Source organism: Corvus cornix, chromosome 7 (genome assembly GCF_000738735.6).
Source record: "Corvus cornix cornix isolate S_Up_H32 chromosome 7, ASM73873v5, whole genome shotgun sequence".
Taxonomy (NCBI): Eukaryota; Metazoa; Chordata; class Aves; order Passeriformes; family Corvidae; genus Corvus; species Corvus cornix.
The window spans coordinates 29,270,076-29,294,000 of NC_046337.1; the positions used below are offsets into that span (position 1 = coordinate 29,270,076).

Consider the following 23,925-nt stretch of genomic DNA (forward strand, 5'->3'; position numbering starts at 1 on the left):
ACCCAGCTGCATTTAAAGTCAATTCTAAGAGCACAACCAAACCCTGTCCCCTAAACAAGATTGCCACCTAAGCCGTACTTTGTTTCTGGCTTACTGAGAGTTTAATGGGCACAGCCAGAATTCACACTTTAGATTTGATTATTTTTAGTCCTTGTGGCACCATTTCCCCCGCTCCTGTTACCCAGGAGACACCTATCTATTGTTTTCTTTAGAAGAAAACCCAAAGCTGTGCAAAGCTATATGTAGCTATGCCTTGTGGTGCTGTGTATTCCACACCTGATAACACCCATTTTTGGCTTGTTCTTCAAACCTGTGCAAAACAGGTTTGCCTCCCTCCATAACCCCAAATATTTCCTGCCTCCTTTCCTCAGCTTTTGAGGCTAGGAACATATGTAATCCCAGTCATCCACTGATATCTTACAGATTTTCCTTTGCCTTACAGAGGCTCAGTGAGCAGCAGCATCAACAGCAGACATCGCTCTGTTCTGGCAGCCTGTCCTGATTTCATGCACCTTCTTAATGGTGCTTTTCCTTCTGCCATCCGAGAAATTCTCTTAGCTAAAAAGAACTGCTGTGTTTAATCTCATTTTCTTAAAGATTAAACAGGGTACAGAAGTCCAACAGAAGATGCACTGAGCCTTCTCTGGTAACCATGCTGCCACTTCTTGATCTTCCAGACTCTTACCTGATGTGATTGTGGCCAGTTGCATAGCCAGATAAGAACATAATTATAGAAGTATCCAGATCATCTTCTAGAATCCTTTAGGTTGGAAAAGGCATTTAAGATTGAATTCAACCACAAACCTAATGCTGCCAAGTCCACCAGAAGTGATGGTATTAGCAAATATCCTTTTCCAGCTGGAGCTGATGACAGTGAAGATAACAGTTACGATTTTTGCTGTGCTTCTCTTCTAGTAAAACAGACACTTCATCATGGACCTCCCCAAACTCCCTGGTGTACTGTTCCCACCTACTATGCCACTAGAACCAACCGGATCGTGGTTGGACAACAATTGGACGTGTTCAAAGTGACTGCTAAACTTCCTGTGTGATTATTACTGAGTGACCTTCCACCATCACAGAAAGTTATCCCCTCCACCAAAGGCCTTACAGACAAAGAGTGCAAAGCACCCAACTCTCAGGTTTCCTGCTGCCTTTCCTGCCTCAGAGTGTAGGCTGGTTCAAACGGATGATTTACAAATCCATTTATTTTCAGCGCGACTTCTCGGCCTTTTAGGTCATGGCACTACTTTTGCTTGCAGGGATCTTGCTTGTGTGAAGATACATTCCTGATGTCTGTGCTCAGCAGTCTTTCAGCAGCTGGCTCACACTGCACTGCTTTGTTCCAGAGTGGGCTTATCTCTGTACTCAGCAACACACTGCACTTATCTGAGAGAGACATTATCTTCTCATTTAAGTGCAGCCCATTCACATTACAGAATGCATGTTCTCTATAGCACATATCCTATATGTGGGAGGTCTCCTATAGTCTTTCTGAGCTTGCATGCTCAGTTTGAGGAGCTGCTAATTCTGTTTGATCTGAAGAAAAGTCACAGCAACAAGATACACACAGTACCCCCAGCACCAAGTCAAGACAGAGGACACCCAACAGAAGCTTTTGAAGGAAGTGTAAGATTTTGGCAAACTTCCACTGTCCAGTCCTATGACAAGAACTTTTCCACACAGTGATCTTACTTTAAGCACAAAAAGCCTTTTTAAAGAGGCTTTGTTGAAGTGTAAAATCCTCAGAACATCTTGGTAGAGATCAGTAGATGGTGATCTTTGTTATGATTGACTCCAAAGCAATTCCCTGAACACCACTGAGTCTTAAATGCAAACAGTACAGAAAAAAGCTGAGAAGAGGTTATTTAGAGAGATCTATGTGTTTCTCAACACTAGAACCAGCACAGCTGTCAGGCAAAAATGATGTGAATAAGAAACCAGTAATCCTAAAATAGGCAGTGTCTAGGCAGACATTAGACAACTGGATGAGTACGAAATACTTCTGACACATAGCTACCTTGGGAACTGTGGTAGACCAGCAGACTTGCCTGGTTAATGAAGACCTATACAAACACCCATACAAAACCCCTATACACAAACTGCTGGTCTCTGCCTAAAATGTATATTTTGAAGGTGTTGTTTGTACAAAGTTATCGTATTATTCAATCACACTATGAGCAACGCTGTCAGCATTACATACAATAGTTCATATATTGCAAGTTTTTAATAAAAAATGACTAACTTTTCTTGATGCTCAGTCCTACAAGAGAAATCTGACCTTGATCTTCTGTTTACAGAACAAAAAGCCATTACATTAAATTTTCAAAAAAGAACAGTACAGATCCCATAGAAGTCATTGGCCTGAACTAGCCAAGCATTTAGTCTTCTACTGGAATCCTGAAAGGAGGATTATGGTACTAGCGCACACCTATTAAAAGGATAATTATGCTGAAGAAATTAAACAACCTACACATGATGCCTCAAGCTGTTGTACGATTTTCTTGCAGTATGCTTTAGAAGGCCATTGGCTGTGTCCACTTTTTTTCCAGATGCAGGGAAATACCTTCCTTTGAGACTGTGCCAATCTAAACTGCAGAGTTAGTCATAGACCATAATGGCTTAACTTCAAGATGAGAGCACCAAGCTCATGTTCAGGCTGGATCTGTGATCCTGGTTGTTTCAAGTCCAAGGACAACCTACAGCCAGACTCAGTTCTTATATAATGTTGTAAAACATTTCTAAGAGTCGCCTTCTTAATCTTTTAGCAAGAAGTGCTTCTTATCCCAGACTTACAGGGCATAACTGGGCAGCACAGGAGAGCTGTGCCAACTGACAGTGCTTAATAAGGGCAGCTTTCCATCAAGAAAAAGCTTTTAAGTAACAAGGCCCCTTCTGCTGCAGCTGGCAAGCTGAGCCTGAAACTTATCTCCCCAGCTCTCCCTCTGCAGCAGTCTGCATGTAACATTACAGAGAAAATAAAAATTAGCGCAACTTCAAAGGGGATTGTTGGTTTTTTTAAAATTAGGACGCCAACTATTGTAGTCGTTTTAATCATCAGGAACCAATACCAACAAAGGTTTTATTCTTGCTGGAGATATGCAATAAAGAAACATAGAACTAAGATTTTCAAGGTGTCTCTTTTATATAAAGATTAGAGTCAAAATGTCAGTTTAAACCAAACAAAAACCCCGCCCCCCCTTCTTCCCTCCCAACCTCCACACCACGGAAACCAAACCTTCTGAGACAGAAACAAAAGCCAGATGTCCCTGGAGCCTATCTGTTGTTTCTGGAGGTGGGTCAGCTGGACATTGCCTTAGCTCTGTTTCCAGTTAGCTGATATTTTTAGGCTATTCCCACTTCTTGCCTGCTATTTGCTGAGAAGAATATGAACCTGCAGTAATGTCTTATCATCTAAGTCTCCTAAAGCCCCTCAAACCCTGACAGAAAAAATGAATAGATTGAGTTCTGTTCTATACTGTCATTTTGAGTTACAAACTATCTTTTATGGTTAATATATAATTACATTATTAATAAATAGCAAAAACCAAAAATAAATTCTTTATATGTTCTGCTTGTATCTAACAGTTTTCCACTTGACTCAAGGACCAGTCCTTAAGTAACACCTGCTTGTTCATAGGAACACAACTTCAAAACCCAGAGAGAGCAAGGGCCCAAACCCATCATTACAGCCGAATGCAGTTTGTAATACTGTGGGTAGTTCTATTACACCACTGGTTTGGCACAACTGAGCCTTCCAAGACAAAGGCAGACAATGAATCAAAGTAGATTCTCTGTAACAAGCTTAAAATTTTAAGAGCAAAAAGCAAATCATTGGCCTTGAAGTGCAGCTCCTCCAGTCCCACAGCACACAGCCCATGCTCAGTCTCAGCACACTGCACACCTTTTCCCAAGCCATTGCTCAAAAAGCAAAGCAGTGTGAACACACTTACCTGGCTGTCTGTGGGCTACAGAGGTCCTAGCACAGGCTGGGTCCCCTTTATACAGCAGGCCTTCCACTGCTCCCTGTTCCCAATGTTCAAGTAAAGGAGAACTGTTTATGCTACTGCACTGATAAAAATCACCTCAGAGGGGCCCAGAGCTGCCCTCATAGCTCATAAATTATATAGTTTTACTCTGCTTGGCACAGGCTTGAACCCTGTTATAATTTAGGTTAAAAGACAACACAAAGTTTCTGCCTTTTCAGAGCCCTTCGGCAGTTTTGCTGCAAACCACAGGGTCTGGTCAGGCCTCTACAGGTGTTCTTAATTAGGAGAGAATCCACGTAAGGTACAAGCCTTAAAGATATATGGCTTTCAAGCACAAGAGTTCAAAACTCAGCTGTATCATACCGTCATCTTCACTGAGTTATGCTTACAAAGAGCACAGATGAAATAGTGTTTAATCAGAACTGCTGCTTCCCTTTGCAGGCAAAAGATAATGAAATAGCTATCCTGCAGTATGAAAGCATTGAGTTATCTCATCCAATTGTGAGTGCGTGGTTGATTCACCTTCCTGTCTTTGACTTGCTTTAACACTTGGATTTAAAAAGTACTTCTGTCCTTAGAGGTAAGAGTTGTGTATAAAAACCAGCATGGAGACTTCTTACTGAATATGATTATTTTTGGGAACAAATCACCTGGTCTCTTATTCACATTTTCAAGAGAAGACTGAATGACTTTAAAAAGTAGAGACTTCAGAGAGACGGTGTGAAGCCATGCATGGAAATAAATATGCAGCTCTGGCCTGGATGGTCATTAATGACACACAGCCCATGAGGATGTATGGACGCATTCTTCATTTTGGAAGAGTCAGAGGGAAAAAAGGCACAAGCAATTATGCCACACAGTGCCATGAAATATATTAGACCCTTTCTTAATGCTGGATAATGAGACAGGTTTACAAAAACATTGTCAGTGTCATACCCCAAAGGATTCTCCAAAACAAGAGCCCTGCCTTTCCAAGCGTGAAATTTCCAGAGCAATCTAGCAAGGAGTCTACAAGGAGTCTATCATAGAAAGCAACTAGAAGGACTGGCACCATAGACATTTGTCTTCAAAGGTTATAAAGTGTTGTCAGTGGAGCATTTTCCTGCTTGCTGTATTATGAACAGCAGAGCTGTTCTGTGGATGAATTGGTTGGACCTTAATTTTTGTTTGTTGAGAGAGTAAGGATCTTTTATGTCCTGTGGAAATTCCCTACCAGGTTCTCTGCAATGAGACTGTGCTCCTGGGGCTTCCTTCTGTGAACCACTCTGAAAATGTTGCACTGTTTCAGGACTCTTCAGATCACCAACTCCAGCAAAATTTCAGGAAGATTTCAGGATTGAAGGGGCCAGGTCAGGATTCCACCTGTGCAAAAGCAACACAAGCCTGTTATAAATGGCTCTAGGCCTATGGTACTATATTTTGGGTGCTGTTGTAGTACTTGGGGTATATCTGAAAGTTCAGGGATAACATAAGGCCTCCGTCTTTCCTAAGTATTGGACTGTGCCATCTAAATAAAATTTTGAGAGTCACGAAGGAAGAGGGAATATTCGTGCTCCTTTTGAACCTAATTTAGCTGTTATTCTGAACCATGTCCTATAACAGTCCCCATTCTCTGTCAAATTTTATAGAAAGCCTAAGAACATGAGCTTCTACACTTGGGCTTCTCATCAAGATGTCTAAAGTATGTGTATAACTTTATAGAATCAACAACTGAGCTGTGAGGAAATTTGGACCATCTGATAATATCCCAAAATAAAGTTATGCAATTTCTGTAGTGGATTCAGCAGACCTAAACATGAAGTGCAATCATAGGCAAAGTCTTCCCAGAGACAATCTGTAGGTTAGATTTTGATTTAATTTATCTTAATTAATTTTCAGATCAATTTAAGAAGGGTGGTTTTAATGTCTCTGTACTCCCACACATCCATGCCTATTTTCAGAACTGCCCAGGATGCATTTTCATTGATTACGGTGCCCAAACAGGAGCCTGCTTTGATACTAATGCAGAGCAGCTGTTTTTCAGGACCTTAACTACACCTTGCTACAACAGCAGCCTGAACTTCAGATGCCCTGCGGCACATGCAGGAAGGGATGTTTTGATTTCCTGATTCTGGCCAGTGGATGTTGTAAAACAGAATATGTGGAACGTACAATGAGCAGCATGCCCCTCAAACTGTGCTGCAGTAGGTGGGTTTCAGCAGCAGATACTCAGACTTGTGTACAGGATGCATTTGGCCGTGATTATATGGCCACAATGTGGGTTCAGGGAAGGTGAGAATGAATCACTGTGCACCCCAGTTGGTGTCCCATAATATCAATACTGTAACATAATAATATTTTTATTCAGTAGGCATTGTTTCTAAGGGCTTCTAAATGCTTGCTGAACCTTCTTCCCCATCTTTTATTCCAGAAACCTTCAGCATTCTCAGCCTCCAGTTTAACGGAACCTTACTATTGCCACTGAATTTAGAAGTCCCCTGAATGGACTTGCTGGCTTAGTGTTGGTCAGTATCAGCAGCTGAATTAGGAGCCTTCATTTGGTGGTTGAACTGCTTAGCACTGCCTCTTCTGGAAGTGTATTTTTAGTTCTGGATGTCTAGAAAGTCCTCAGCATCACCTCAGAAATGTGCCAAATCAACTTTAATTTCCGAAAAGTTCTAATATGAGAAGCAATTATGTCAAATAAGATTCTTGGCTGAAAGATACTGATGTTATCATTTAAAAAAAGATCTGGCAAAGCCACAGTGGTAAAGATATGAAAAGTAAATAAGCACAGGAGATAATACAAAGATGCTGAGTTGGGCAGGAAATTATTTCTAATATGAAGTAAGTCTCTCTTTTATAATTGTCATTCCACCAAAATGGATGCATTTAAATTGCTGTTTAGGTGCCCTTATTCATTGCTGTTTACAGAATATTAGTTTAAATGCAGAGTTCATTTAATTCTGGCTAGGTCAGTAGTTGTGGTAATGAACAAGGTGTAGCCTCAACCATTTGCTTTAAGATGAATAAATGCTCATGTACAAAATAAAATTGCTTTACTTTTGTGATTTCATGAAGGCATTAAAAAAAAATCCTGACCCTGAGCAGGCTCAAGTGAAAAGTTAGATTACATGAAAGCTTAATTTAAAGTCATGACAGTTCCTTGTGCACTATAAAATCTGTGACAGCTATGAAACAAGACCGTGTTTAATACCCACACACTTCAATTCTCAACAATAAAAGTTTCAGATGAAGCAAATTAATTATTATTTGATTAACTGGTAAAATGTGGTGTTATAAGTAATTCAGATCATTTCCTTTTCCCACTGGCAAATTCTTGATAGAGAAAAGTTACTTTAGTACTAATTGTCTATAAATAGTTTTGATTAGGGTCTCCATATTTTCAGTCAGTGGTTCTACTTTGAATTGCTGCACAATGAATAAGTATGATCTTAAACTTGCAGTGAGAATAGATATATATTATATCTGTTTATATGTCACATATATAAACAATTGTTTAATTCACAAAATAGATGATGAAGCTAGCTAGGGGGGTCATAGTTCAGCTTTGTAAAGTGGTTAACTTGCTCTTCTTGCCTTCACAAACGGAGGAATGACTGCTTGATTTTTTTTTTTTTTAAAAATATCTTCAGCATACTTAGTAATATAACCCAAAGTTAAAGAATTCTTCTTTAAGTCTGCTAGCTTATAATATTATACAATCCAATTACATCCATTCTCAAAGGGCTCGGTTCAAAGCTTTGAAACTAATGCCAATCAGTTTCTTCATTATTTCTTAATAAATCACAGCGTGATCAGTGAGTTCTGTGAGACACTTCTGTGTCTTCTGCATCCTCTGCAGAGTGCACTGGAAGCCAGGTCGATGTCTAATTTGGGGCACAGCGTGACAAGTTAATGCAGACAGAAATGAAACTCAACTCTTGTATGAAAAAGGTGGGAGTGGATTTAGGAGTGTAGTTTTTTAAAAGAACTTCCATTTAGGGGCAGTGGTGCCAGTGTGCTCACTGACTAACTTGAACATTGGCAGAGAACCTGACAGGTCTGCCTGGTGATGGGCAATGAGAGAAAGGACTCCCAAGATGGTTCTTCAGATTTCTCACTGAGGAAGCATCATGTTTATTTCTGAAAGAGTATGCTATATTTACAATTGCAATAAAGTTCTTTTGGTTTTGTAAAAGAGAAGAAACACATTCATTTAGGGCTTTGTCCAGTAAGGCAGGAGATCTCTTTTCTGATTTTAGCAGTGACACATACTTTAAAGGTGCACAAGTAAACCAGCAAATTATTTATTACCTGTGCCAATCTCTCAGCTATAAAATCAGTTTAGTAGTGCAGGCAGAGCAGCAAAATGCCACATTATCGGTATCTATTTTATGGTGATGGTGAAAAGAAACAGGAAGCAAAATGAACTGTGATAAGCAAGTGAAGACTGAAGGAACATCGCTGGGGACACTACAGTGGAAAAGGACAAGCAGTTGGAGAAAAGAATATGAAGGAAGAGAAATATGAAGCAAAAAGGAACAAGAAGCAAATGGGAAACAACCTGGTACTTTGATATGGATACTAATTTAGAGTAAAAGTAAGTATGAAGTCTTATTAAATACACAATTATAATGCAAAGGAATACTCTCACAAAACTTCTTTTGTCCAGATGCCTGTGCTACTGAGTCCCCTAAAATGTAGTTAATTTATATCTCCATTTTAAGGTCAGAAGGGCTCTCCTAGTCTGACTTCTCTTCCATATACAGTGTGCATCTCATCCAGCACTCACTGTGTGGAGCACAGTAACTGTGCAAAAGGAAATACATGGCATTTTTTGAGAATCTATATTTCTCCCATATTCTCTGCACCTTCTTGGAATATCCAAAGCTTCAATTTATTGAAGGCACTAAGTATAGGTTCTTCTTTCATGTGGGCAGAGATCAGTCAATGTGTCCTTAGAAGAGTTGCCAAGAACTAAACTGACTTTGAGACTGACTTTCTACAGTTTTCAGTTTAAGCTCAAAACCTTTGTAGATGTTATTTTCTTCATTTAACACAAGCATTCAGTGATAACCTGTGAATCTAATTACATCATCTTACTCAGAGGTTTTCGGTTTTCTTAATTTCTTTATAACCAACAAAAATGTTCCCTTAAAAATGTAAAATACCTTTTAATTTATGAATTCATTTGAAGAGATGCCATCATTCCACTTACTACCCGTGTGTTAAATTAGTACTTTTCAATTAATAGACTTCACCAATGAGCCTCGAGGACTTTGTTCCTTCCCTGCACATAATAGGACTTCCTACCTTCCTTTCTATCCTAAATAGAAAAGTGATATCATCACCAGTGTTTAGGCTGTAGGCAGTTTTTAGCCTCAAGTTTTATTCTCACAGTTCTTTCCCCCCCCACTGTAGAGGCAGTGATTATGCCTGTGGTGATCTGACATGTTGGTGCCTGTGTGTGCAGGAACCTCTCCCTGCCAGGGAGGCTCTGCCTGAGCACCAAATACAGGAGTGTTGATCACACTGTGAGCTGAGATTTAACCCAGTACCACAGGGCGGTGTTTCTCCTCCTGCATAACCACCTGGAACAAAGGCGTTCCCATCATCCAAGGATTTTTATCATTATTTAACCCCCAGGCTTCTTAAAGTTGGAAGAAGAGAATTCACAAGCGGGTGACAGTACTCTGTCCTCAGTTTACTTTGGGACATAGAACCAAGTTTTGAGGTTTGAAAATGAACCTTCCCTCAAGTTTACTTCCTGTTTAATAAGCGTTGCTTTTACTCCTTTTGCTACTTGAGCTGTAGAAGCCAGAGTAGTTTACTTCCTGTAGTCTGCTTGGAATTATGATATTGTCCCCCAAAAACTAATTTATATTGATTAAAATTATAGAAGCCAATGGATTGCTTGTCACCAGACATTCAACTTTTGACGTGTTTGCATTTACATGTTTCTGATTTCTGACTTACAATATTATGGTTCAGTTGGAGTTAAGAGTAGTTTATTAGTTGAATCCTACTCCAGTTTGGTGGATTATAACAAAGGGAAAAATACTCATCTGCATTTAGAAATACAAATATGTAATTCTTCTGCTTACGTTCCAATGAGGATGGTGAAGAACACTCAGGACTAAAGGGATCAAATAGAAGGCTACAAATCCTGAGAATTTACTAGATTTTTATTTATAAAATCTTACAAACTAAGAGGGGATGGAAATGCTCCACTGACTTCCAGGGGCATGCACTAAGTGTTTAGCAGATATTCTGTTCAGAGCACTTTCTTATGTAAGAAGGATTCTTTCGTTTGTGAAAATTTTCAGCTATTAGGTGAGTCTTTATAATCTGCCCTCCCTAGTCCCTGAAACTTGTGTTGGAACTTGCATTCATTCTCATATTCAAAATGATGTAATGAGAAAACAGCTAATGTGCTTAGTTTTTTTTAAGGAACTAACACGGCAAGTCTTGGAACACAAATTTTGGTAATTAACATGTTTGCTGACAAAAGCTATTTGTGCGTTGATGGCAAGCTGCTTCAGTATTGTGTTTTATGTGCAGATGAAACTGCATGTAGGTACCTTCAGAGCTGAAACGTCTGATACAAAGCACTTTTCCTATCTTTTGGTAAAGTGCCTGAAGGGCATGATTGAAGAGAAATTGCTTGGGTATGGATACCGACCTTCAAGGGTAAATCTCAACTACAAGGATAATTTATACCCTCTTTTATGAGACTCTGTTGTGAGTCGTTGCTTCTATTGCAGGGTAATGTGATGGAGCACAATGCTGCTGCTGAGGCTGAGATACCCCTTAGGTGTCTATTGAATCCATTAGCCTCTGAAAATTGCAGCTCACTGATTATTGACTTACTCTGCAACAGTTTAGTGTGTGTGTGGAGCTTTTGCTATCAGAAAGCTCTGGTGATTCCACATTAGAAAGTAATTTTCCATATGGCTTACTGGGAATTTAGGCACATAAACAGATACTCAGTAGTGATATTTAATGTAGTTTATTGAACAGGTTTCGGATTAGGGACATAATTTTCAGAGCTTTGTCAGTTTCTGTCTGAACATAGTGTTTATGTGCCTGGGAATTTGACTTTTCCTGTTGTATTTTATTTTCCTTTGTTCTCCGTTTTGATGATAAAAGGTAAATGCAAAGGCAGGATTGTGCTGATGCAGTGGAAACATATTTCATTGCAGTTTATAGACAGAACCTCTACAAGAAATAATGTTTATGTGATCATCTCATCTTGCTGCAGATGTTTTAGATTAAGCTTCTTCCTACACAGTCTGCACAAAATACATGAGCAGATACTATAATATGCTGCATAGAAAATTGATATGGAATAGAAGCTGATGTGAAATTACAATGAGCAATTTAAGTGCAGACATGGCAATATCCAGTTGTTCACACTTAAATGTTTATGAGCAGAAGAGTAACTGGAAACAACAAGGACCTGCTCCATAACCAGGTCTGCTGGGTGTCCTAAGTGGATATAAATATAAACAGCAACATATGGGGTATGGATTCATTTGTACTCTAAACAGTTTTGCAACATCTTTCTTTTGATAGAAGGAAAACAAACAGGCACAGCAAGCTTGTGATACTGTGCAAATCTGTCACAGCCAAGGAAAACACAGCCTGAGCCTTATCTGTTCTGAGCCTCCTCCAAAAGGAGAGGAGGAGGGCCTGCTTTGGATTTGCAGCCATGCACATCCTGTCCAACATCCTCAGGGAAGCACAGGCCTGTAGGACTGCATCACCAGGGAGCTCTGAGCCCGTGCTCCGCAGGGCGCCGGAGCCACCCGTCAGCACGGAATCCCTCTGGGGCGCTGAATGCCTCCTGAGCTGGCACCCAGCTGACCAGGAGCAGTGGCACTGGCCGTGAAGTGACCTCTGGGGGACAGCCTGTCACGTCACACCTGGGGGTTTTGTCCTGCTTTTGGCAGCCAGAATTTGGCCTTCAAGAATTACTTGGGTTTGGAAACTTGAGTCTTTCTTCCCTATAGGTTTCCTCTTTCCTTTTCTCCTCTGCTTTTCTTTAGTTTAGGTGTTTGTTTTCTTTTTTTTAGTGCTTTTAGGTAAAATTTGGCACTTGAAGTTCATCTTTTTTAGTAATTGGGAGTGTTTCACTGGTTAATGAAGGTCATGGCTAAGGTTCCAGGATTAGATAATGTTAAAAGCCACTCTGCTAAGTTCCTCATAAATAATTCCCAGCAGATTTCTCTTCTAGTGTTTGTCATGCTAACATAATTTCAATTCAGAAAGAAGGACAAATGTTACTAGGTCTCTATGAAGCAAATGCAGGAAAGGATCATTTAACATAACACTGATAAAACTGGCAGTAGACAACATGAAATTTCTTGTCCGAGCTATGCAAATGTCGTAAGTTTCTGCATTTATGACGTTTTCTTTTAAACCTGAAGGTTTGATATGTTAATTTTATGGGCAGACATTTTTTTTTCAACTTAGTGTAAGGTTCCTCAAAAGAGAAATGCTCTTTTATGTATAAATTTTGCAGCCTTATTATGAACTAACAGCATTTTTAATATATAATTCATAATAACAGAGGGAGAATTTTGAAGAGATTTGAACACTTAAGCGATAATATACCACTGTAACTTCATAATACTGTGGTAATTTGTAAAGCTTGTTGTGGGCTAATAATGGGGTCTTCACCTAAGAGCCATAATATAGGCAGAGAGTCTGGTAACACAGAATCTGCATTTCAGTGACTAATATCATCCAAACTCTTCAGTGACTAGTCTCATCCAAAAAAGATCTGTTCTTTGAAGTCAGTGGATACTGGATCAGACTTTAAAGGGAATTCATACATAATTATATTATAAAAAGCTGAGGTTCCTTTTAAATTTTTATATGAATACCTCAATGACCAACGTCATGGATTCTTTTTATGGTTTGTTTTTTTTTTTTTTAGGATGGGGTGGGGCAGGGGGAGGAATAAAAGATAAAAGTATAACTAGTGGGGGAAAAGGATTTCCATCATATGAAACATTTCAACATACATCCCTTTTAGATATGAACCAGTGTGAAAAAATTTGGATTTTCAGTATCTGAAATGCAATTCTGAAAATGCTCTCAAGCTTGAAACAGCTCATTTAAGAAACTCCAATATATATTTTTTTTACTTTGAATCTGTTTTAATATAAAGTATATTTCAACTTTTTATTTTACTCTATTAAATCCTAGGAATTGGTCTGTATCAAAAGAAATATAAGCATACATTTGAAGTAGTGCTTTATGGTTTTTCATATGACAGATCTGGCTTTATCAGTAGCAGCTTGTGCTATCACATGCTAGTTAAGCTGACACAGAGATATGTAAAGACACCTCTCATAAGAGCAAGAAATTTTTCTGGTGTTCCTGAAATATCTCATCCTGGATACAGTTTTTAGAGGAGCCATACAACTGACGCTGCTCCTTCAACTTGTCAGACAGGACACCTCATCTCCCATGAAGCAGCCTGTAAAAGCCTGTGAGTGTTATGGGCCAGGATGCAGATGCTGCTCTTTCATGGAAAGATTTATGCTGGCAGAACTCACTTGGATACCTTTGAAGAAAAGCAGCTGGCAAAACAAGGCGTATAGGTGAATTCTTGAATTTCTTCCAGAGACAAAGTGACCCAGACTGATAATCCATACATTCCTACAGCGGCAGGAAAATGCATACATATGTCCCAGCAGTAATTCCCTCTCCCAGCTTTACATATTTTTTCCTTCTATTCAGACTCATAGGTGACACTGTTAAACAGGCACAGACCTTTCATCTTTCCCAGAGTCTAAAGGTTTCAAACTGTAAATCCTAAGAATGCTGCAAAAGTAATTAAATACAGTACTGAAGAGGTTCTGCAAATCAAAAGATTTTGAGGTTCTACTTTAATGAATTCTCAAGCTGTTATCACTTGCACGTTATCATTTTTAATTGTCCTTCCGATTGCTTGTGAAAATTCAAATTCAGAACAGGTATTTTCGGCCTCACCCATCTTTAACTGTTCCCCTAGTAATATCTATGCAAAGTATTAATTACTAAATTGAACTTGCAAACATTTAAAAAATGGTTTCCTTCTCTCTTTGAAAACATTTCATGCACAGCACAATTTCATTCATGAAAAGCATTGAAGCATCTCAGGATACGTGCATATTTATTTTTTCCCTTTCCCCCCAGCTGAGACACTTAATCTTATGCTTTCTTTTCAGACTTTTTGCTGCTCTGTGGAGCAGTCAGGCTGAGAATCCTCTGCAGCCCTCTGGGATTAAGGAAGATGGCATGAAAAAGAAGCTGCAGGAGGAACACCTGTGCAACTAGCAAGAGGAAATATTGTTTTGGGAACAGAAGAATTAATTGCTGGATGTTGTGGCTGTGTGGAAAATTAGGTCACCCTAATTATTCATACCATTTTAAGACCAGGTAACTAATCACAAACCAGTAGTGTAATAAGGTCAGAGAGTTTTATGGGGCTGTTAGACAAGTCATAGTCACCTGTACAAGTGGGAGAGGTCCCAGGATGTGTGAGTTCAGCAAAGAGGAGCTCAGCAAGGTTTCTGCTGGTTATCCTACCATATAAGCACTTCATTTTGTGCATTTTATGATTAATCATAAAATCTCATCCAGCTGACTTCCAAAGCCAGCTGGATCAGGTAGTCCTGTGTTCCTTAGACCACAAGCAGGGCCTCTCCCTGTCCCTCTCCAGTGGAAATTCTCCAAGAGATGTACGATATAAATCATGCCAAGGTGCATGCCAGGCTGAATTTCTTGCTAGAATTTTAGTATTTCTCTGGGTTTGACTTGTTCCTTATAATGGCAATTATTTTGGTTATGCAAAACCTCTGTCCTACTTTTTCTCCTTGCCATGTAGAAGTTTGAACACTACTGTATCTTACTGGATTATTTTCTCCTTTTTTTTTTTTTTTTCCTTTTTCTTCTTTTTTTTTAATGCTGTTTTGTCAGCCAGTCAATTTTTTTTTACCTCCCTTTGAAGAAGCCACTCAAAAGGGCAGGAGTACATGAGCTAACTTCAGGGATTGTAAAGGAGAGGTAGTTTTAGAGTAAGGGGAACACAAAATAGAACTAGTTTATTTATTGTAAAAAACTGTGGAGGTCCTTGTCTTTGAGGCAGGCTGATGGCATGTCTGCCACACTCATGACAGACACTTCAAAGTGCAGAGACATTCGACAGCACTTCAAGGAATTTCCCCCTCTGCAATTAATGCTGCAGAAGAAACACTCAAATACATGCAGCACAGCATTGCAGAAAATCCAGGTGGGATGTTTAACAAACCTTCCAGTTTTATGAAGTAGGGGAATTCCATTAGGAGTGTGGACTATTTGCTTTAACATAATCATTCATTGGGATAAGAGAAGTAGAACTTGCTCTGTAGGTTTGTAATTGTTGAAATTAATAAGTGTGGCTCATCGCTCTCTGCAGTACTATACCAATTTACTGTGCTCTTTTATCTCAATTACTTTCTGTGAGTGTCTTATATTTCTCTATTAAACTTAGGTAATTGTAACACTATGGTAATAACATTGGCATACTGAGTATTATATGATGGACTATTTTACTCTGACTGCCTTATTTACATTATAATTATTAGTGTCTGTATAAATGTGATTCATTGAACTAACAAAGTTTTCAGACAGCTGCCAGAGCTCATTGATTTTTTTTTCTGTGCAGAAACTTACCTTGCACTATTGTTTGGATTTCCCTTCACTTTCAGGGCTGGCATTTGGACAATAAAGGTCTTCCACTTTAGCCCCTTGGAAATGATACTTAATACCTCATTTTATCTTGATTCCATTAGGCTGACAAAGCAAATGGGAAGTACCAAAGTTGTATTTTCTCAACTGATCTGTTCTTTTGTTCAAAACTACTGCCAAAAGCACCCTTCTCGCTCATCCTGCAGAACTGATGACCAAATCATGATTTTTTGAGGTTAAGCAGTTAGGACTCTCAAATCTCATGTAGATTCAGTGTGATTCATTAACCATGCAATTCTCTTCTGATAGGAATTTGGGCACAGTTGCTTCAGCCTTCCTCTATCTGCAGATTTGAATGAGTTTATTCCTCATGCACTGTGTACCCTGTGTGTCCTGTAGGGACCAAGTCTGCAACCAGTCCTACCACAGTTTAAAAGTCAGTTAAGAATGTGGTAAAAGAAGATAAAACGTAACCCAGAAAAAGGCACTACTGATTATAACCTCATGCTGTTCAGGTCTTCTTCATTTACTGGGATTTTAACAGATCCTTCAAACTCCATCTAGCACACCACCATCTTACAACTTTAAAAACTATACATAATAGATTTCATGATAAGAAGAAGATTGAGATAAATCACTTATCAAAGGAACAGTAAAAAGTTTAATTTATTTATGGTTCTCCTCCTGTGCCCTGGTCTAAGACAACTCAGTTGTCAGCCATTTCATAGGAGATTGAGATTTCTCCCTGGTGGAATGCATTCGTTTCCAGTTGCTTTTCTTTCCAAACATCTATAATAAGAGGGATTTCACTCCATCTCTCTTGTTTCTCTGAGCATTTGTTGACAGTAAGCTGTGTACAGTGCTATGGGTTGGGATAATAGTATGTTATATTTTGTGTTGGCCCTTTGTTCTTGGCATACATTGATTTCCATTTCTTGAGGTGACCTTCATATTTCGGCTGTGTTGAACATGAAGGGTATTTATTTCGGACTCCTTCCTTGCATGCTTAGCTAAGTTCTGCTGATGCTATCAGAAATTACAGAAGAACCACTGTGTCAGGAGTTCCCAAATTGCAGTTGGGTCAGAGATCCCAGTGCTGCAATTCTAAGCTGTGTTAGAACCCACTTTTGAAGCTTTTAGTTTTCCAGTGTCTGACTTACATTTCAGATATTCATTCCAGCTGCTGGAAACACTCATAAACTGTGACACCACCACCTGCTGGGTAACACCTCTGTGAAGTGTTTATCTCACTGTAATCACAGGTGTTTATAAGGGATAAAGGACTATATAATTTAAATGAGGAATAGAATTTAGAACCATCAAAGGTCTTAGGTTATGTTTTTACTCTTTGGGGGTTTGATACTTTGTCGTTAGTGGCACATATTTCCCGCTCTCTGTATCGGTGCAATACACATCCAATTACACTCCCCATGGCTTCTTCTAACTAACCATGTGGGTAGAACCTGCAAAAAGGATCTTTTCACAGACAGTGACTGGTAAGCTTTACTGTTGCAGAGATTATGCCCTGCTATAGTAATATCTAGATGCAAAGCCTTGTTATGAATGCAGACAGTTCTGAAGGTAGGAGCTAACAGTAAGAAAAATGGCTTTCAAGGCAATTATTTTGCAGACCAGGGAATAACTGTAGCTGATTTATCTCTGTTTCTTTTCTGTCCAAAGCACATTAATGCAGTACTTTTAGTATCTTCTCAGTGGAAAGAAAAATGGACAAAATAAGAAATTAGTCAAACAGCAGCCATAGGGGACAGGAATCTAGGTCTGGAACTCTAATTATACTCTAGGCTTAAAAGATTTGCATTTTTACTGCAAAGTAGATGGGGTAGATTGTGGATAAAAGGTAAAAGTCTAGCCTAAATTCAAAGTAATACAGACCCTCTTTTTCAGGCTTTAATTCAAGAATCTGTGTTGGTGGTTGTGCAAGGACTGCACAGTCATTCCCAGACTACATTGGAAAGGAAAGGGAAACAATATAGCTCCTGCAATGTTAGCTTCTAGATAGGAAAATGCCACAGATCTTCAGTTAAATAAAAGAGGAGAACCAGGATTTCACCCTTTCTTGTAGTGGCCCAAAGGGATATGAGGTACAACTGTAGTAATATTATGAACAGACTCTCAAAAGGTCTGGAGTGTTTGAAAGGCCAGAAACTAGGGAGCTGGTAAAACCCACCACAGGGTATTAATCAGATTTCCAATGCTCCTTGCTACCATCTGGCCAGAAGATAGGTAAGATTCTGATGGAAATGCTGTCTGTTCCTGAGTCTGCTGGTCCTTGAAAAAGAAGCTATAGATTACTCAGTAATTCAACTCCAAGTTGCTTCTATTTCTCCCAGGTGATTCAAACATGGTGGAATAAATCAACCCCTCTTGCAACCAAAGAGATTTGTTGAGCACTATAAACTGTCGTGAAGCTCTCCAGCAGAGAATGAATAAAGCAAATCTGTAGAAAAGCTAGTGCTCCCCAAGGATTTATTCTCCCCAAATTTAAATATCCTCTTTCCAAAGTGCTATCTAGTGCAATATGCAGCCCACCCATGAGTAAATATTAGGTTGTTGCGCCAAGACCTGTCATTTCTGGGGTCTCAAAACCTGCTGCTTTCAAAGCTTCTCCATTACTGTCCATCCTGAGCTATGAATCAAGAAAGATGCACATTTCACTTCTTCACAAGCTCAGATAAGGAAATCAATTTTACTTCATGAAAGACAAAACTACTGGTCTGGAAAATTAATGAATAATTCCAATCACTTTATAGCAAAAGAGTCTCAGTGATTGATCCCAAACCAGACAAAAGCCTTGTCCTGCATCACAAAACTGGGATTCTGTACAAAGGGAAAGGGAGAAGGATACGTAATTGGTGCACATCACAAAAGTGCTACACATCCAGTGTAAGAAGCAGTTTATGCAGGAAAGTCCCAGAAATAGAAACAACTGGTCTCTGGTGAACTGGAGGATAAAAGCTGGAATGCTTATCCAGTGCAAGGATCTTACTTGCTTCTCTTCCTTAGTCTTTCACAAGCACTAAACCAAGCCCTAAACCAACGTTTACCACATTTAAAGAAGATACTTAAGTAGATTCTGTGATTATATCTGACAATTATTTTTATCTAGAGTATTTTTCTGTGAAGATAAACTGCAATTACCTGAAAAACTTAAAATACATTGACAATGTAATTATATTGCAGATATTTCTGCAGTGTTGATATCATCCTTCTGAACAAAGTGATCTTTCAGGACTGTTCATTTGAATGTCTATTTTAAATAAAATAATTAAGGAAATGGATGCAAAACAATAATTCAAATAAACATTTTAGAGGAATGCCATTGGGTTGTCAGCTTCATGTTTAAAAATATGCAATAAAGCCAGAACATCAGAGCAATGCAATTAAGATATGGCTTGCAAATGGAGCATCTGTAAGTCATACTTCAGAAAAAAACCCTAAAGAATAGCCTTTAATTTGCACTAGAAGCAAGCCTTAGATGATGTTTGCCTGTGCTAATTTGGTTTGTTAGTGTTTAGTTAAGTCTGAAGTATTGAGATCCAAATCCTAACTTCCCCACAACTGAGAGTATTGCTTTGTTCTTGTGCTTTTCATATATTTGCCACATCAGTCAGTTTTTCTTTGAAGTTTCCTCCTGCTAAACTCATCCTGTGAAGACAGTTTCACCCTCTATCACCCTGCGAATCTCACAGGCAAAATTTTTGGCTTCGTCTTGAAAGGCCAGCAAATGTTGAGGGCATGGAAGAAAATCTTTGGGTAAGAGAATGTGCTGGAGAACTCCATTCTCATGTAAGAAAAATGTTATGAGTTATTATAGACATGCCATAGCTGCCATAACTGGTAATAAACTTTTGTTTGTGTTTCTATGAAAAATAAATTGATTCTGTTATTTCTGTGTATTACTGTATCATGGGTCAGTTTCCTGTTAAGTGCTGCAAAGGCCATGTAGACTATTCCCTGCAACCACATCGGTGCTATATTTCTTCACGTTCCCTGTTTTTCCTTTTAGAGGGGAACAGCATACTGTGAATTATGGGGCAGGTGCAAGAGAGCATATGTCAAAATGCTTTGGCTTAGAACACAAGTGACCACATGGATCTGATCAGATTTAGGTGGTTTAAAGAGCATTCATCACTTAGAGCTCTTGCTCTGATGCTGCTGAAGCTTGAATAAGTGGGACGATGGCCACGGGAGAGAGGAAAATAAAGGCAATGGGGCTGATCTGACTCAGTTACACCTAAGATTAAACAAAAGTCTGGTACCTGGGAGGACACCTCAGGCCACATTTTGCCTGGAGCATGCCAGGCAGTTGAGGAACCAGATACAATCTAAAAAGCCACGCCACACTTCCTACAGGTGTCCAGCGTGCTTGGGGTTCCATTTACCACAAACCATTTTTAGCTTTAATGGCTTTAAATAACAACGTGTTTGAAATCTCAGTGGGCTGTAGGGTTTCAAAACCAAAATGCCAGAGGAAAGAAACTGGGAGGGTTCTCCTTCTGCTCCTGTGTTTGTTGCTGTGTCTGAGCAATTTTAGGGCTGAGCTCTAAAACCCCACTGATACTTTGCTGAAGGATTGTTTACGTGTTGAAGAATTGCTTGTTAAATATAATCACTGACACATATCAAGAAACATTTTCATTAATTGCGTGAGAAAACACCATTACACATTTAAATATTTTAGAAACTGGACTTTCTGTATAGAATGTCTAGATATGTATGAAAAATTACAAGAATAAGAAGTGGTTTGGAAGCTGAACCGATATGTGTGAGAAGTGAATTGATGATGGGATTCTAGTGTGCTGTCTCACATGAAACATCTGGGGTTTGCTATCCTCCTGTTGGCACGTAGTTATTATCCCTAGCAACTCTTTCTGTCAGGATATCTTATGGTAATGCATGCTAAGAAAGCTGCTTTAGCAGTTATATTATGCATACTATATATAGCAGTGGTATATAATAGTGACAGAGACTCTAGAATGAAGACATTAAAAACAACAGAAACCACAAAAGATTATTTTAAAATGGCTTACAAACATCAGTTACATACACATTCTGATAACTTCTGCCTTTGCTAAGGAACTCGGATTTTACAGGCAGTATGATTTGACCTCATTTTAGAACAAAGGGAACATATTTTAGCAGATGTTAATTTAACTTGACTGTCAGCTAATAACATGGAAGGTGTTGTAATCCTAGTTATATACAGCACATTATGTCGAATGTAAAGTACCTAAGCATTTTTCAGTATTGATTTCAATACCATGGTAATTAAGAACAGGTGCATATAAATTAGAAGAGAGGCACTCTAATTGTTCCTAATGAAATCCTTTACAATAATAACTTTACGTAATGAAATGCATAATTAAACATTAATGACCAAGATCATTAGTGGCAATTTTATTCCACTTACACACGATTTTGGCCTTAGGTGAAGCCTAACGTTTTAGTAAAGCTGTCATTCATGCTGCAGCTTCTCTGTTTGCTTTGCAACTGCATCATATTCTAGCCTTGAAAAGCCTTCTGGATATTGATTTCTTTTATGGATTTAAAGGAACACTGCTTTCAGATTAACAACATGGGTGGCAAACCTAATGAATTACCCCAGGTATTATGATGAACCAGGAAATCTTGTGGCCAAGCATCTATACAGAGCATTCAGCAGGAAATCCAGCCACCCAGGTAAGTCTGCGTGTTTTAAAATACACTTTGATTTTCTCTAGTGGCTTGAAGTGACACTTGATACTTTTCAGCTTTATTTTCAAATGACTGTTGTCTCCACGTTCAGCATCCCACATCCTTTTCTTTTCGGTGTCAGCCACTGAGGAAGACATTGATGAAACAGCTGTTTTTCCACAGCTGCAGTCTTATCCTTTAAGCTGAAGCATAGCCTAGCCTTGTGTTATTATTGCCTCAATATAGGATTGTTTGGGAATAAACTGTACAAGACTTTGCCAGGATGCTGCACGAGATCTGGCCCAGCAATTCCTAAAATTGGGCCAAACAGCAAAGAGACTTTTAACTTACTTATGTGTGATAATTCCTGTCCAACTGAAGAAGAGAGATAACTCATGTTTCACTTGAGCATCTGTACTTACATTTAAGTAGCTGAGGAGTTTGGGGTCACAGTAATATTTCTACTTGATTACTGATTCAAAATCTTTGCTCCAAGAGATGCCAATTGCACAGTAAGTAAGCAATATTCCTAGAACTGTGTTTGTCCAAGCTTTGTGATAGTCAGTTGCCTTTAATGGCTACAATTCCAAGGAGTTATTTACAGGGTACTTACTTCCTGTAAAAATTCAGTAATCTCTTTAAAAGAGATCCCATTGTATGCCCTTTGCTTGTTTTCTTCAATTGTTTACAATATTAAAAGGTTGAGTTTAAAATATTAAAACTTATTTCTTCTACAACCAGTATAAAAATAAGAAACAGAAGAATCTCCAAAGGTTTGGAGAGGAACAATCTAAAGATCAGTAGCTGTGGAGTGGGTAAAATGGGACAGGATATTCACCAGATTTCCAGTGTTTCTTCCTATAGTGATATGTTCAGAATATGTTTTTTCTTACCAGATTCTTAACTATTTGTGCTGCTGCTTAAAAAAAAGCTGAACCAAACAGTGATTTACAGGTACTCCTCTTGTAATGCTGCATAAACTCTGCATAAACTATCTTCTCTGTTTATTAATAAATCAGTCAGAATCGGTTGAATTTTTTTGGTGCTCTTGCACTGTCCCCATTTACTGCATGAAATGAAATACTCTTTGTTTTAATTATATTTGCACTTCTCCTATGGATTTCCCCCCCATTTTCTGTATCCGTACAATACTTCCTATCTGTCCTGAGATGCATAATTTGCAAATCCACAGCCAGAATTGCAAAAACTTACTTAATTGCAAAACTTAATTGCAAAAACTGGAGTGACTGGGCAAATAAAATGGCAGGTGAAATCAAATGGAAATTAATTAAATAAACGATGCATCTGATGTGCATCTGATGCGCAGCAATCATGCATGGAATGATGAGTTCCAGGCTGAACACCATGACTCAGAAATCTTGGTGTGGTGACAGTTGTGTGAAAAAGACAACTTGGTGCTCAGCGAGAGAAAGGCAAATGGAATTAAGTACCCTTCTAGTGCCTGTATCTCAAAATAGAGAACACTAAAAGTGGGAAATATTTGCCGAAACAGAGCTAATCTCAAAATGCCCCAGGAGTGCAAATGACCGCAGGCTGGGAAATAGTAGTTGTACGTATCCATAAACTCTGCCTATTCCTACATTCTTCCCTTGGCATCAGAGATGGAAAAGAAATCACCTTTGGCATGATCCAGTACAGCTGTGCTGCGTTCCTGCTTTAAGCAATACATTGAGAGACAATATTTGTGTATGGGTAATGTAATGACCAGTAATAGAACTCTGATGGAAATTCTTCCTTAGTTGCTAACAAATTGGGGTTTGGAGGGTCTGTACCCGCTGTTTACCTGACTCTTGCTCTGGTTTCAGCCTGGCCGAACCGTGTGTGTAACTGGGATCAATATATTTGCTGCTGTCCCTTCCTAGGAAAGAATTTGAGAATTGTCAGAGAGTTTCCGCTCCTTAAGAAAGCTAACCATATGAGACTACAGCATGAAGAAAACAAATCTCTGTTTGGCTTGCTGCAGACCAGGCGACTGTTCAGTTTTATTTTTACAATACTAATGTAGTCCCATGCTTACACCTATTCTCCTCCTGTGTTTGTTTGGCAAGGAGAATGGCTATTTGTTCATAACCATTTACTAAAACAATTATGTATAAGAAAAGCCTGCTAAGTGCAAAAGTAGGGGCAATCCCTTCAGGAGGTTCCTAAGGAAAAAACTATAGCAAACTGGGAAAGGATATCACAGAAATTGTCCCTGTATTCCTACCTGGTTTCAATGTTCTTGCCTAGACATCTGCCTTTAGCTATTATCAGAGACTTTTGGTCCATCCTCAGCAAGTTCAATTTCATGAGTCTCTGATCACAGCATCTATGTTTGTATAGTAACAGCGGCAAGCTACACTTTCACAGTCTTTTAAGAGCCCAAATACTAGAAGACACTATTTTCAGATAAAAATATTGATATAAAATAATAATTTAGGTAATAACTATAAAGGCCTCAATTTTATTTCAGCATCTTAATTAACTAAATATTAGTCTCCAGAAGAAAGAGATTGGGAATCTGATCATCCTGAGTGCA

At 38.8% G+C, this 23,925-nt stretch overlaps 1 protein-coding gene and 1 long non-coding RNA gene across 8 annotated transcripts in view; one reads left to right on the plus strand and one right to left on the minus strand.

Moving 5' to 3' along the window:
* The window catches only part of SLC39A10 (solute carrier family 39 member 10), a 75,121-nt gene extending 71,088 nt beyond the window's left edge, over positions 1 to 4,033 (minus strand). For both annotated transcript variants that reach the window (XM_019290269.2, XM_019290268.2), the window contains exon 1: positions 3,954 to 4,033. The gene's annotated coding sequence lies outside the window, so the exon portion shown is untranslated. The remainder of the gene's footprint in view (positions 1 to 3,953) is intronic.
* LOC104693746 overlaps positions 1 to 15,643 on the plus strand; it is a 51,465-nt gene extending 35,822 nt beyond the window's left edge. For 5 of the 6 annotated variants that reach the window (XR_005602371.1, XR_005602370.1, XR_005602374.1 and 2 more), the window contains 2 exons: positions 443 to 8,571; positions 14,192 to 15,643. This is a non-coding gene — a long non-coding RNA (uncharacterized LOC104693746). The remainder of the gene's footprint in view (positions 1 to 442; positions 8,572 to 14,191) is intronic. The other variant, XR_005602373.1, reaches the window with a different exon arrangement.
* Positions 15,644 to 23,925: the final 8,282 nt, after the last annotated feature.